At 32.5% G+C, this 17,379-nt stretch overlaps 1 protein-coding gene across 1 annotated transcript in view; it reads left to right on the top strand.

Annotated features, from left to right (window-relative positions):
* The first annotated feature begins 6,502 nt into the window (after nt 1-6,502).
* The window catches only part of pigs (GAS2-like protein pickled eggs), a 74,088-nt gene continuing 63,211 nt past the window's right edge, over nt 6,503-17,379 (top strand). Inside the window, exon 1 of the mRNA XM_089709003.1 lies at nt 6,503-6,663. The gene's annotated coding sequence lies outside the window, so the exon portion shown is untranslated. The remainder of the gene's footprint in view (nt 6,664-17,379) is intronic.

The following is a 17,379-nucleotide window of genomic DNA, read 5'->3' as shown; positions in this document are numbered from 1 at the left end:
CATTGTTTGGAGACAATTTATCGGATAAAATAAAAGCTTCGAAGGTTATTACACCAAAACCTTCTGGTTCACATGCTCATACAGCACACACATCTCGCAATAGTTTCCAGGGAAACTGGCAGGCACCTTCTCGCTTTCAGTCAAACAGGGGGGGGCGAGGAGGTTACAAGAGGGACATACAAAGACCAATCCCCTCTTCGTAGCCAAAGATGACCAGCTCGAGCTAAGATTGTGCACCAAAATAACAATAAAGATTTACGTTATTTTACGATTGTTGGCGTAAAATTACTAATAATACAACCGTTCTTAAATGGGTTAAAGACGGTGTGGATTTACCATTTTTTAATGAAGTTTTTCAAAATTCAGTGCGTACTTAATTTTGGTCGGGGCAATATAAAGCTGACATGCCTGTGGCAATAAATAACCTTATAGACTTGGGAGATATTCTAGTTTGTAACCCAGTAAAGGGCAAATATATCCCAAATATATTTTTAGCACATAAATCAAACGGCGGTAAAAAATTCATACTTAATCTTAATAAATTTATATCAAAAATGTCACTTTAAAAATCGAAGATCATAGGACGGCGTCGAAACTTATTCCCGAAAATGTTTCATGGGCTACAATAGACCTTAAAGAAGCTTACCTTTTAATGCCAATTGAGCCGGTATTTCGCAAATTTTTCATAAATAACAAAGGTAATAGCGTAACTTACTTAAAGCTATGCCCTATGGTCTTTCTATTGCGCTAAGAGTGTTTACTATATTAATGAAGGAAGTTATAGCATTCATAAGCCGAGGTTCTAAGTCTGTCATTTACCTCGACGATATTTTATGTACAGGTAAAAATTATACTGAATGCCTAAATAATTTAAAAGAGACAATAAAACTATTATCTTGTCTAGGCTTTGTAATCACTATTGAAAAACCTTCATTGGTTCCAAGTCAAAAATGTAAATTCCTTGGGGTTATATATGATTCATGTAACCTAACTTTCTTTGCCTGATGATAAACGTAATAACATTGCACATTTTCAATTTTCAAAATTACCTATTTGCACAATCCGAGAATTCGTGTCGTTAGTGTCTTTATTTTTAAATCAACATAACAATAATTATGATTCCAAAGTTCAGTTATCAAGTTATATTCTGGGTGAATTAAATTGGTGGTCACAACATATATAAAACAAATTTTATGAAATCTCCAAAATTTACATTAGAGATTTTTTCAAATGCCCCAAGGACAGGTTGGGGTGACTTTTGCAATAATAAACGAGTGCATGGTTCATGGAAAGAATGTGAAAAAATCTATCTCATAAATTATTTAGAGCTGCATTTTTAACTTTAAAAACATTCGCAAACACCTATTTTAATTGTGCAATATTATTACGAATTGATAACAAAACTGCAGTTAGTAACATAAATAAAATGGGTGGCATACAATTTCTCCACTTTAACAAACTAACAAAGTAACTGTGGCAATGATGCAAGCATCGAAACATATGGTGGTTCGCGTCTTATATTAATAGTAAAAATAACGTCGACACTGACACAGAGCCAAGAAGAATAAAACCGGATATCGAATGGAGTTTATGCAATGAAACATATCAAAAAATTTGGAAAAGCATTAGGTACAATGCTAAATGCAGAAAGTAAGTGTCGTGGCATCTCGACCCTGATGCGTCATGTGTCGACGCATTCACCATAAATAATATAATTTTTTACGCATTTCCCCATTTACTTTTATAATGAGATGTTTACAAAAAATAGTTAATGATGAAGCGTGTGGGATACAAGTTCTTCCGTGGTGGCCTTCGCAGCCATGGTTCCCTCTCGTCAGAGAGCTAATATCATCAAACATTATATATTTGAAAACAGATACGAATCTAACGCATTCTCATCCCAGTCACCTGTCGCGCCCACTGCACTCACATCTTACGCTGGCTGCAGCGAGGCTCTCCGTGAAGCCTTCCTACGGAGATACATCCCATCGGAAGCTATCTAACTAATGTTGGCATCGCTTTCGAGTAACACTAAGAAGCAATATAAGTCCATGATATAACGTAACATATCAATTATGGTGGCAGTTTTGTCTAAATTGGAATATTTCCAATTTTGAGAGTACAGTAGCGGCTGTCATATCATTTATAACAGAAGAGTTTAACAAAGGGGCTTCGTATGGTACTTTAAACTCACACGTCTGCCTATCTTTAATATTAGGAAATAATATCGGGTCAGATGAATGCCTAAATACAATTATTCTTGGGACCCACAATTAGTTTTGAACCATATCTCAAGCTGGTTTCCTAATAGAAACGTAAATTTGGAACAATTGAATAAAAAATTAGTAATTTTATTAGCGCTGTGTACAGCACAGCGAGTGCAGACGTTATCTCTTATAAATATTAATAATATTTATTTCTCAGGCAGTGGAGCTAAATTTTTCATTACAGACCTCGTAAAAACTTCGGCTCCAGATAGAGATCAACCTTTTCTTATACTTCCATATTTCAAACAAAATATAAGTATTTGCCCTGCTACTGCACTGTCTGATTATATCTATTATCTATGTCACAAAACATTTTAGCAAGGATGAGGAATATAGATTATTACTTACTTTTACAAACCGAATAAACCTGCCACAACTCAAACAATAAGTTGTTGGATCACAAATGTGTTATCGAAAAGTAGTGTCAACATTTCAATATTTAATTCACATAGCACAAGACACGCTTCAACCTTTGCTGCCTCTGCTAGTGGTGTAGGTATAATATACGTAAAACTGCTGGTTGGACAAAACATTCCAAAACCTTTGCATAAACTTAAAGTATTTAATGAGAACGAATTTGCATATAATCGATTTTACAGAAATAGTATTTAATTATATTTTCGTTAATTTATAAAACAAAATTAATATTATTGATGTTTACGTTTTATTCTAAACTTGCACCCAAAATGGTTCTTACAAAACTTTTATCTCTTAACATCTACATAGTAAATAATATCTGAAGAATGAAGCGATGAAATATAATATATGATCAAACGAACTTCAGAGTGAAGTTCGATCATTATTATATGAATCGCTTCATTCGAAGATATTAACACCCACCACACCCTAACCCAAAGTTTTGTAAGATTACAGACTCTAAAAATAATGAATATCGTTCAAAGCGAGCAAATACTTGTCAGGTCGTAATACCCTCAATAAAAAAAAAAAATCTAAAGGCGTGCGTGGTTGCTAGCATTGAAAAAGGGAACTACATAGTAAATAATATCTTCGAATGAAGCGATTCATATAATAATGATCGAACTTCACTCTGAAGTTCGTTTGATCATATATTATACAACTTACATTCTTTAAACTATGTTTCTCTTCCCAAGTTACTTAAATGGCATAATTTTTATAGTGTCAATCTAGATATTGTCAAACAACATTTATATATGCGTCATTTGATTAAATTAATTTCCAATAGTTAACGTGTTTTTGATTTTTCTAACACTTCATAGATGGCGCTGTTTCAAATTTGTCTTTATACTGCTAAGATTCATTTAACTGTTTCTCTGCCCAAATTACGTAAATGACATAGTTTTTATTTTGTAAAGCTAGATAATAGCATGACTTACTCGAAACCAACATTTAAACATGAGTCTTTAGATTGTACGCTGTCGTAGTACACGGAATATGTAAGAAAAATAAAGGCTCACAGCTCCTCCCCCGAAGGTGATATCATGATAATATGTTTAAACTATCCTCACCCGACCTCTTAGGAATATTCATGCAAAATTTGAAGTAAATCTATGCAGTACTTTTCGAGATTAGCTCGGTCAAACATACAGACAAACAGACAAACAGACAAACAGACAAACAGACAAAAATTCTAAAAACTATATTTTTGGCTTCTATATCGATTATAGATCATGGATTATGTATTCTTTTAAAAAAATATTCAATGTACAGTTTTGACTTTCCTACGATTTTATTATATGTATAGAATAGATCAATTAAAATTAATATACCTACATATGTAGGTACTCCAATTTTAGGTTAGGTTAGATTAAATAAACAAATTATTTTTAGATTATATGTATAAGAATGGGGAAAACGGTCTAAAGTCGTAGAACGATAAAAAATTCACAAGTTTCCTTGTTTATATTTTATACAAAATAATTGAAGATAGTTGCAGATTTTTGCAACTTTATTTAGTTGCAAAAGGTTTGTATAGACATAGCATTATTTATGAACATAAATAAAAAAAGAACATCAGGAATGTACAACATGAGGACAGGTGCAAAATGTTTTACTAAATATACATTTTAGCTGTTCGGAATTTGATAAAGGTTGACATTATACGCCAGTTAATTGATCTTTTTTATCTGTATTTAAATTTTAAGACCAATTTACAGACTAAAAATGTAACCGTTAATTAATTTATTCTTATATTTATTTTTATACTTCTTTCAGAAGTATTTTTAAGGTACCTAAGTAATTTCTCCAAAAAAAAGATAGACTTACAAATTTAAGCACCGTAGTCCATATAGGCATAGGTATAGGTATTATTTATTTAATTGTGTCTGTTCTTTTATTCTTAAGCCACTAAATTTATTTTGATGAATTTTAGAACCTACGTTAAACTTGTGAAACGATGTAGGCAATTTTTAACAAAACAAGAGCGAAATACTTAGATGCAAGCAAAACTGGACGAAAAGCTAGTATACTAATATTAGAATGGATATAATTAATCTACCTGAGTTCGTCACCTAACCAACTTCCGCAGTCTTCATAATTAGTCACAACCCGACTTGTCAACACTTCTGTAATACGATGCTGCTTGCTTTCGTAAGATGCAACAAATTAGATCAAAAATAACTTTAATGGCTTGTAAATTGTATTTGAGCTGAGGATTTCTTAATTCAGTGAAATTACATGTTTATTTTTGTAAAGGAAGATATTTTTTGGACGTTGGCATATTTTTAAATAGATGTTTTTGTTAAATTTATTTTTTGTTCAGTGTAGTTTCAAACGTGGACAAAAAGTTTATATTTTAATTATTCTATAGCCTGTTTATTATTATCCACGGACATGCATAAAATACACAACCTATATACAGTGGAAAATAGAACCTCAATTTTGAAGCTGTTAAAAAATTGTGAACGTGCTAAAGCTATACATATATTATGGAGCTGCTAACTTCAACAAACATAGTTGCGTTCTGGTAAATTTCATTAACTACCGATTACCTTAATCTCTCTATCAAGTCCTAGATATTCGGAAATTTAATACATTCAACGACCACTTGCGGTCAGCTGGCGCCAAGCATAATTCAAACGCGCCTGGGTCAGCCATCTTTTAAAGGACAATGCTATTTCGAAGAACCCTAAAATATGTCAATGGAGATCTAGATTCTCGAATAAGTTGTAATCTTAAAACATTATGTACTTACAAATAGTTGTAATCCTAATAAAAATAAAAAATTCTGATTGAAATCTGTCGAACCGAAAGGAATTGGGACATCGACCACAATTGGGAGTACATATTTGAAAAAATAACATTATAATATATTCTAATAAGATTTTATAATTTCTTAACTTCATAAATAAAAACTTTTTTGTAAAATTTATTCCATTTATTAAACTGACCTTACAGCGATTTTTAAAAACAGCGTTCAAATTCAAATGGGCGTAATGACTTACGTAAAAGTTTTAGAAAATTGATAAAAATCTCAATTCGTTACTGTATTCTGGGGAAAGGCAAAATCATTTAAACGTAATAAATAATAACAGCCAATTAATTTCATAATCAACCGTTACGTATAACAGAAAGCTTGTGAAATAATAAAACAGTGATAATACAAAAAAAAATATATTTTCCCACATTCACTAGTTTTCTAATTGAACAATGGCGACTTTTAATTGTTCAGTGAGAGCACTGTGACAGCTTTATTAAAGGTTTTGTTAGCCGACATTAAAAAGAAGTTCTGATGTTGTGAAAAAGGTTTATAAAAAAATTGTGCATCTAATAAATAGAGATTTTCACCCACCCATTTCACCAGATTTTCACCCAGTTCAAACGTAAACTTATTCGGAATCGGTGACAATACCTGTGACAATCGATAATTTCTTGACCTTACCCAAAGGCAATGAAGCTTTACCATTTTTTTATTTCACTCTAATGCATTTAAATCAAAAAATAAGCATAACGAATTATTTCAGTAACGTTGGTTCAAAAATACGATGAACATCAAAATTTACTCAGAAAAATGTGTTCTCTCAAAGCCTTATAAAGGTCCAAAAAACCTCCCGATCGTCTGCGGCACTCGGCACCCGCTGCCACATTGTTTTGCAGATGTTCAGGTAGCTGCCCAAAACGAGAAAGGCACAAGGCCAAGTCTAAACCATATTTGATCAAAAAACACCACTGAGATAAATCTCGAAATTGCATTCTTCAAGGCCACCTGCTTGTTGACTGCGCGCACGCATCCCGACGCACGCGCCAGCTCATTCAAATTTCAAGCCAGTTTGCCACCAGCGCTCGTACTAAGCGTATGTGCCGTCGAAAATAAACCGCTCGAGTCGATAAAAAACCGCGATAATTCAAGTGCTGTGTACCTAACTTAAAAACGGATTTTATTTGTGCCGTGGACCGGCGAGTTTCTTTTAATTCAAAGGTAATTCTTGTTTTATGTTAAATTTCAATATTTATTTGTTTTTATATGATTCAATATCGAAAAGAGTCATTGTATCGAAGTATTGTGTCGCATAAGGATCGTTATCGCGTCCTGTACTTGTTCGGATAGTAATAAATTTTATCATTTACGTCACAGCTTAAAATTATTGATTAAATTTTTATGTTTGATAATTTAGGACGCTCGTTATCTATATGGGTACTATGATATTTGCTTAATCATAAATAAATAACAATCATCGTAATTCCCAGATAATGATGTATGATCTAAGAAAATTTATGTGATATTTTTTATTGATTTTAATCGACATAATAATGATTGTAAAAGCTAAATGTTTTAAAGCTACTTACTTGAGCAATTATCTATTAGACGCGTAGCAATTATCTTTAGTGATAAAAGTTCAATTTAACAGTTCTTATCATTCATCTAAATGAAATAATTAAGATTTTAGATCATCAAAGACTCATTTAGTCTTCACTCTTCACGAAAATATTGGGTAAAAACTTGGCTAAATATCCTTATTTTTACAGTTTTTTAAAGCGTTTTTATGAGACGTTGGTAGGTACCTACATTAAATTAGAATTAAAATCGCGATAACAAAATAAATTCGTATATTTTGTTGCAGTATTTTACAAAGTTTTCGGTATTATTACTTAATCAAAGTTTATGTAGTATAAATATAGAAGTTTTATTACTCAGTATGCTAATATGGCAGATGATAATTGACCATAAATTTTAGGCAGCATATAGATTCAGACATAATTTTATAAGTTTATGTTTCAGTTCGAGTATAAACATTTTGATTTAGACTGAGCAGTGTTTATAATATTATAAAACTATAGGAAACACTGGCTACTGGTTTTCCTATCTATACTGTACTAGGTAATATTATAAAGCTGAAGAATTTGTTTATTTGAACGCGCTAATCTCAGGAACTACTGATCCGATTTGAAAAATTCTTTCGATGTTAGATACCTAGCCCAATTATCGAGGAAGGCTATATTAGGTACCTATATTATCATTTATCATCACCCAGCACGCACACATCAGTGATCAGACCAACAAAAGCGGAGCAATGCGGGTGAAACCGCGGGGCACAGCTAGTTGATAATATACCTACCTACCTCCCCTATATTTTGTCTAATAAATATTTTATTATGAAGAACAGGAATGATGTTTGTATCCAAATTTAAAACGATTAAATAATTCAATTAGTTCACCGTGTTTCACCTAAAATTTTTATTCCAGAAAATATTTATGTGAAATACTTAATAGACCGGGAGATACTGACACAAAATTTCGAGTCATTTGTAACAGGATGGCGGTTCTACAGGGGTCTTAGTACGCAATGACAAAAAGAAAAACGATGGTGTGAACACTGGTACCGGCGGCTTAGTCGCGTGGGCGTTAGTCGAACTCGTCGTAAAAATAGCGAAAGTCAAATGATTTGTAACACAAAAATTTTAGAATTTACCGATAGCCCATAAAAAAGAAGTAGGCGGTAGTGTCATGCCATACTTTTCCGGTGTGACTTACAGCCCGCCATACCGACGCAAATGTGTTGATTTAAAAAAAACAATTCAACCATTTGTACCAGGCTACCTTTTGCACAGGTAACCATCGTCGTGTAGCCATTTACGAAAATCACCATACCATACTTTTCGGACGATTCCAAATGGTCGCCATACCGCCGAAAATCTGCAAATATTTTTTTTTTCGCCAAACTTTTTGTACCAGTATTGCATTTGGATTTTTGGAGAGTATTTGATAAAATGTGACCATTATTATATTTGCCATACTTCTAGTAGGGGGAAAAAGTGCTGCCATACTTCATAAATAAATTTATTATTAATTTATAGAAGTGAAGATTTCTACCACCTAGATCTTTGAAATTTTGTATTTATATTTGTTGAACCTCAAACTTATAGGAAAGATTAATGCCATACTGTTACAAATCGTTCAAAATACGAATAAAATCATACAATAAAAAAAAATCTTATACACATTCGCCACCTCCCACAGGTATGGCATTATCACACTTCTATTTATAATCATTCAGGAGTTGTTGAAAAAAAAATGTAGGGTGTTACAAATGGTTCGGCGAAAAAAAAAATTGCAGATTTTCGGCGGTATGGCGACCATTTGGAATCGTCCGAAAAGTATGGCATGGCGATTTTCGTAAATGGCTGCACGACGATGGTTACCTGTGCAAAAGTTAGCCTGGTACAAATGGTTGAATTGTTTTTTTTAAATCAACACATTCGCGTCGGTATGGCGGGCTGTAAGTCACACCGGAAAAGTATGGCATGACACTACCGCCTACTTCTTTTTTATGGGCTGTCGGTAAATTCTAAAATTTTTGTGTTACAAATCGTTTGACTTCGCTATTTTTCCGACGAGTTCGACTAACGCCCACGCGACTAAGCCGCCGGTACCAGCGTTCACACCATCGTTTTTCTTTTTGTCATTGCGTACTAAGACCCCTGTAGAACCGCCATCCTGTTACAAATGACTCGAAATTTTGTGTCAGTATCTCCCGGTCTATAAGTACATATAAATATTAAATTTTACGTATTTATTGTTACATAAAATAGTAAATACCTGAGTAGATACCTTATTTTATTCCTACAAATATGAATAAAAGATGCCTACATCCTACCTATACCTACTTCAAATACGAAAACGAAAACCTTATTGAAATAAATTATAGAAATTATTAAAAGCTAATGCGCTGTCAAACTCACCATCTTCCAGCTGCTGGAACATTCTTAAAATATTTTCACTTAAAATATAAATATAAATAAACGTTTCTGTGAAGCTGAATCGTCGGGGACCGCCATGTTGGTCCATGATTAAAATTAGACCGGATAAAATTGTCTTTGAAAGGAATTCGAATTTCAAATATTTTTTTTAAACAGCCAGTAATAAAAATATAACTGCAAAGAGGTTATGATAATTATTTAAAAAGTCAATTGACAAAAGAGGTTATGTTCAATGAGTTTTTATATCATAAATTAGTTTTTGTTGTTGCTAAGACGTGAAATGTATACTTTCGTACTACATATTTATGACATTTAATTTGTTAATCGCAGGGTTATAAATGTAATCTTTTGTTTGATATTTCCCTATCGATTTATCATCGTAAACTATACAATTGATACACAATCGTTGTGTTGTTTGTGTGTAAATATAATTTCCTAGTATGTTATATTACCTTCAACTGTTTACTTTCTACGACTCTATCCTGTTATTTATCGAAATAATCAACGGTCTATATTTAACTAGTTTAAGCCCGCGGTTCCACGCGTGGTACCCATAAAGGACTTATTACCTTTGTGTATTTCATAAAAATCTCCTTTTTTATGAGAGAGAGTAAGTAAAGTTTGATGAATGGATGTTTATCCATCCATCTTTTCTTATAATATTTGTTTATAGGAAAGGAATACGATATTTATGTTTATTTTGCGTTTTAATCTTCATTTGAAAGTCCAACACATGTGTCAAGTATCTACTATCAAATAAAGTTCTTATCAGTTTATCATTTTATCGAATATCAATTGAAAACAACGTTGTATATCAATTCCTATTATTTGTTTTGTATTCTTATGCAAAATATCTACTGAATATAAAATAACTCGTAATAATATTATTATTTATCATTACATGTATTTTTAATAATTAGTTCGCGTCTGGAATTTGAAAATTGAAAAAATGAATTGAAATTAATTCTTAGGTCTATCAACTTTTTAAATTACAAAGTATTTATATTATCTTATCCAAAATGTTATGAGTATGCATTGAGTATGAGTAGCTATATCTTTATACTAGCTGTGCCGCGCGGTTTCACCCGCATTGCTCCGCTCCTGATGGTCTTGGCGTGATGATATAAAGACTACAGCCTTCCTCGATAAATGGGCTATCTAACACCGAAATAATTTTTCAAATCGGACCAGTAGTTCCTCAGATTAGCGCGCTCAAACAAACTCTTCAGCTTTATAATATTATTAGTATTTATTGAAATTTTATACAAGTATTAGTGGTCCGCCCCGGCTTCGCCCGTGGTACCTACATGTTTAAACTATCCTATCTCTCAAGTTGGATCGAACTGCACATGGTGTGCGAATTTTATTATAATCGGTTAAGTGGTTTAGGAGTCCATTGAGGACAAACATTGTGACACGAGATTTATATATATTATGTACTGACTGACGATTGACTAAATCGCATCTTAATGGCGGAAATAAATAAATATTTAATTACAGTATAAATTAATAATAATATTTCCTTATTTACGTGTGACAAGAGCCAGCTGTATGTAATTACTTTAAATGCATATGACCTTATGCATAGTAAGAAATAGACATACATACATCCATTTTATTGGACATTTTTACATAATTATGTCATTTTAGCATCCTTTCGTCGGTTTTTGTGTGACGATAAATTAAAAATCATTGATTTTAAACGATACTTAAATTAAAATAAAACTTTAAAAATTAAATTAAAAAATATTTTTAAGTTTACAAGTTTCTTTATAAACGAACTTTGGAATCACTGTATCTATCCTTTTGTTTAAAATAATCTTGTAAATAAGACTGAATTAATTTTTCTATGTCCATGTTGAATTAAATTTATTATTAGTCTCAAACTTGTTATTTACGTATCTTTTTAACCTGAAACTCAACCAAGTACGTAAGATAATTTAATAAAATAGCATCCAAATCGAATAAGCCGTTCCAGAGACACCCATTTCAAATAAAATTTTAAAGCAGGTATTCCTTTTCACATAATATATCGGTCGTGATGTTGCCGCTTGTTAAAATAGAAATATGCCAATGAAATGAGTGACAGGAAGAAATGGCGAAACCAAAATAATAATGATAGGGTTGCCAGTTCATTTTTGTTTATGTTAAAATAATTTTCTTCAGTTTTAAAGTGCATAATAAATTACGCGTATATAATGTAATACAGATAATAAATCATGTTTTATACAATACTGATAAAAAAGAAAAGCATTCAGAAAATTACTATTTTTAGTTTAGGTAATAATAATTTAATTCGTGTAGGTAAATGTGTACTTAAATAAATTTAGTTCCTTTTAAAGGATTTCGATTTACAATTCATACATAAGTCATAAGTGGATTGATTATTCGTTGTTCAATGTATTATAATAAGTAATAACTATGTATATATACTTATATCTTTACGGTATTATATATGATCAAACGAACTTCAGAGTGAAGTTCGATCATTATTATATGAATCGCTTCATTCGAAGATATTATTTACTATGTAGTTCCCTTTTTCAATGCTAGCAACCACGCACGCCTTTAGATTTTTTTTTTTTATTGAGGGTATTACGACCTGACAAGTATTTGCTCGCTTTGAACGATATTCATTATTTTTAGAGTCTGTAATCTTACAAAACTTTGGGTTAGGGTGTGGTGGGTGTTAATATCTTCGAATGAAGCGATTCATATAATAATGATCGAACTTCACTCTGAAGTTCGTTTGATCATATATTATATTTCATCGCTTCATTCTTCAGATATTATTTACTATGTAGATGTTAAGAGATAAAAGTTTTGTAAGAACCATTTTGGGTGCAAGTTTAGAATAAAACGTAAACATCAATAATATTAATTTTGTTTTATAAATTAACGAAAATATAATTAAATACTATTTCTGTAAAATCGATTATATGCAAATTCGTTCTCATTAAATACTTTAAGTTTATGCAAAGGTTTTGGAATGTTTTGTCCAACCAGCAGTTTTACGTATATTATACCTACACCACTAGCAGAGGCAGCAAAGGTTGAAGCGTGTCTTGTGCTATGTGAATTAAATATTGAAATGTTGGCACTACTTTTCGATAACACATTTGTGATCCAACAACTTATTGTTTGAGTTGTGGCAGGTTTATTCGGTTTGTAAAAGTAAGTAATAATCTATATTCCTCATCCTTGCTAAAATGTTTTGTGACATAGATAATAGATATAATCAGACAGTGCAGTAGCAGGGCAAATACTTATATTTTGTTTGAAATATGGAAGTATAAGAAAAGGTTGATCTCTATCTGGAGCCGAAGTTTTTACGAGGTCTGTAATGAAAAATTTAGCTCCACTGCCTGAGAAATAAATATTATTAATATTTATAAGAGATAACGTCTGCACTCGCTGTGCTGTACACAGCGCTAATAAAATTACTAATTTTTTATTCAATTGTTCCAAATTTACGTTTCTATTAGGAAACCAGCTTGAGATATGGTTCAAAACTAATTGTGGGTCCCAAGAATAATTGTATTTAGGCATTCATCTGACCCGATATTATTTCCTAATATTAAAGATAGGCAGACGTGTGAGTTTAAAGTACCATACGAAGCCCCTTTGTTAAACTCTTCTGTTATAAATGATATGACAGCCGCTACTGTACTCTCAAAATTGGAAATATTCCAATTTAGACAAAACTGCCACCATAATTGATATGTTACGTTATATCATGGACTTATATTGCTTCTTAGTGTTACTCGAAAGCGATGCCAACATTAGTTAGATAGCTTCCGATGGGATGTATCTCCGTAGGAAGGCTTCACGGAGAGCCTCGCTGCAGCCAGCGTAAGATGTGAGTGCAGTGGGCGCGACAGGTGACTGGGATGAGAATGCGTTAGATTCGTATCTGTTTTCAAATATATAATGTTTGATGATATTAGCTCTCTGACGAGAGGGAACCATGGCTGCGAAGGCCACCACGGAAGAACTTGTATCCCACACGCTTCATCATTAACTATTTTTTGTAAACATCTCATTATAAAAGTAAATGGGGAAATGCGTAAAAAATTATATTATTTATGGTGAATGCGTCGACACATGACGCATCAGGGTCGAGATGCCACGACACTTACTTTCTGCATTTAGCATTGTACCTAATGCTTTTCCAAATTTTTTGATATGTTTCATTGCATAAACTCCATTCGATATCCGGTTTTATTCTTCTTGGCTCTGTGTCAGTGTCGACGTTATTTTTACTATTAATATAAGACGCGAACCACCATATGTTTCGATGCTTGCATCATTGCCACAGTTACTTTGTTAGTTTGTTAAAGTGGAGAAATTGTATGCCACCCATTTTATTTATGTTACTAACTGCAGTTTTGTTATCAATTCGTAATAATATTGCACAATTAAAATAGGTGTTTGCGAATGTTTTTAAAGTTAAAAATGCAGCTCTAAATAATTTATGAGATAGATTTTTTCACATTCTTTCCATGAACCATGCACTCGTTTATTATTGCAAAAGTCACCCCAACCTGTCCTTGGGGCATTTGAAAAAATCTCTAATGTAAATTTTGGAGATTTCATAAAATTTGTTTTATATATGTTGTGACCACCAATTTAATTCACCCAGAATATAACTTGATAACTGAACTTTGGAATCATAATTATTGTTATGTTGATTTAAAAATAAAGACACTAACGACACGAATTCTCGGATTGTGCAAATAGGTAATTTTGAAAATTGAAAATGTGCAATGTTATTACGTTTATCATCAGGCAAAGAAAGTTAGGTTACATGAATCATATATAACCCCAAGGAATTTACATTTTTGACTTGGAACCAATGAAGGTTTTTCAATAGTGATTACAAAGCCTAGACAAGATAATAGTTTTATTGTCTCTTTTAAATTATTTAGGCATTCAGTATAATTTTTACCTGTACATAAAATATCGTCGAGGTAAATGACAGACTTAGAACCTCGGCTTATGAATGCTATAACTTCCTTCATTAATATAGTAAACACTCTTAGCGCAATAGAAAGACCATAGGGCATAGCTTTAAGTAAGTTACGCTATTACCTTTGTTATTTATGAAAAATTTGCGAAATACCGGCTCAATTGGCATTAAAAGGTAAGCTTCTTTAAGGTCTATTGTAGCCCATGAAACATTTTCGGGAATAAGTTTCGACGCCGTCCTATGATCTTCGATTTTTAAAGTGACATTTTTGATATAAATTTATTAAGATTAAGTATGAATTTTTTACCGCCGTTTGATTTATGTGCTAAAAATATATTTGGGATATATTTGCCCTTTACTGGGTTACAAACTAGAATATCTCCCAAGTCTATAAGGTTATTTATTGCCACAGGCATGTCAGCTTTATATTGCCCCGACCAAAATTAAGTACGCACTGAATTTTGAAAAACTTCATTAAAAAATGGTAAATCCACACCGTCTTTAACCCATTTAAGAACGGTTGTATTATTAGTAATTTTACGCCAACAATCGTAAAATAACGTAAATCTTTATTGTTATTTTGGTGCACAATCTTAGCTCGAGCTGGTCATCTTTGGCTACGAAGAGGGGATTGGTCTTTGTATGTCCCTCTTGTAACCTCCTCGCCCCCCCCTGTTTGACTGAAAGCGAGAAGGTGCCTGCCAGTTTCCCTGGAAACTATTGCGAGATGTGTGTGCTGTATGAGCATGTGAACCAGAAGGTTTTGGTGTAATAACCTTCGAAGCTTTTATTTTATCCGATAAATTGTCTCCAAACAATGTATTATCCCTTTCAGAATGATCGACAACTTGCAAAAAAGTTTTGTCTAAACAAGGCCTAAAAAACTTTTTTCTTGATTCCGTTTGTCGATGATGGAGGTCCGAGAGTATGCGACATATACACTTATAAACTTATTGGCCTCCATCTTATATTTCTTACTACGAACTAAGAACTTGTTCTTACTACGTAAATAGGGGGTTATTATAAACGCCTGTTATAACGGCCCCCAATTATTGCCAATGCAAATTAGCCGTTTTCTTATCCCCGAATTTACCTGATTCAGGGGTAGCAGCCTGAATCTCCGAAATTTACGTAGGAGCCTGGAGTAATACGCAATTTTCGGGAATCTAATAAGTTTTTAGAAAAATTTCTTAAGGATCGGCAACCATATTTTGGCGAGACTTTCGTGAATTTTTTCACCATATTCTGGAATCACATCATTAGCTTCGCCCAATGCTGCTAAGATATCAGGTTCTACGTCGACAGGCTCCGATTGAGGGGCCGTGGTATCAACCGTTACTGGTTCATTTGCTTGAAGCGCAGCTGGATCCGTCGTATTGTACATAATTCCCGGCAAAGTATTTGTCGGTGGATCAGTTTCTAGGATATCTGGATCCGGTAACAAAAAATTTTGTTATCGAGGGTAGGTACTTATAAAATTATGATTTAGGGTTATTTTATTTTTTAACATAAGTTGATATTCAACTAACAAACCATCGTGCTATTATCTCGAATAGCCTCCTGGTAAGCTGGTAATTATTAAACAAGTAATTACTAATTATATATGTACCAATAAAGATTTATAATTTTCCAATAAAAATACCATTGTGATATCATCGCGGATATCCTCCCGGCTTTTATTTTTATTTTTTATTCTATTAAAAATTTTCGATTTTAACCTTCGTGATGCTATCTCGAACATCCTCCCGGTATAAATATGTATATCAATACATTAATGATATTTAAGTATGTACTCGAAAGTAAAAAATTACATAACCTTTGTGATGCCATCGCGGACATCCTCCCGGCATAAATTGAGTAATATGTAAATATTATTTAACTTCTAGAAGTCATGAACTATTAAATTACCTTTGTGATGCTATCTCGAACATCCTCCCGGTATAAATATGTATTTCAATACATTAATAATACTTAAGTATGTACTCTAAAGTAAAAAATTACATAACCTTTGTGATGCCATCGCGGACATCCTCCCGGCATAAGTTGAGTAACATGTAAATATTATTTCACTTCTAGAAATCATGAGCTATTAAATTACCTTTGTGATGCCATCTCGGACAACCTCCCGGTATAAACGAAAAATATTTGAATATTTTTCAACGCTTCAATTTCGTAAGTTACAAGAAACTTTCATTCGTCGTATTACAGATCGAAATAAAGACACTTTAAAACTCCAAAGTACTTACTTGTGTCGTCTTCGGATTCCGAAGATGATATTATAGGTTTTATGTTTCTTTAACTTCCTAATCTTCACACTAAAATCAATTTTCTCCTTCGAATTTCTCTTCAACATGACGAAACTTGCACTTATTTGAGACGTCCGTATGTTGCGGCGCACGAAAAAGGAATGAATATCGTTCAAAGCGAGCAAATACTTGTCAGGTCGTAATACCCTCAATAAAAAAAAAAAATCTAAAGGCGTGCGTGGTTGCTAGCATTGAAAAAGGGAACTACATAGTAAATAATATCTGAAGAATGAAGCGATGAAATATAATTGTTACAAATCTTTATATCATCCAATATATTAACCTAATATCACAGTCTAATAAATTTTCTATATAGGTACTGTGCTAATATTATGCACATAATCTAAAGAAAATATAAATTGCAGTAGCGTTGGCAACCCTGCGTGTGCGACAACGGTCTCTATAGTGATTGAACTGGCCTACTCACCGGTACCGTTCGCAAAGACATTTTTATTAAATCGAATGAAAATAATTTTTTGAATGTGCAAATCTTTAATGCTATGATTATGTTTTACGGATTAAACAGTTCTAATATTATAGTAATTTTACTTTAAAATCGGTAACGTCAGCTGAAATAATTTACTATACCTAACTTTAAGTATGTAGCTGGAGGACGATAGTTGAGTACTGCATATAACAGTTAATAGCTATTTACGAGATA

Source organism: Colias philodice, chromosome 21, assembly GCF_061535455.1.
Source record: "Colias philodice isolate Cphi_HAF_F1 chromosome 21, ilColPhil1 Martin Lab GWU primary, whole genome shotgun sequence".
NCBI classification, from domain to species: domain Eukaryota; kingdom Metazoa; phylum Arthropoda; class Insecta; order Lepidoptera; family Pieridae; genus Colias; species Colias philodice.
This window is presented reverse-complemented; position numbering and strand designations above follow the sequence as displayed.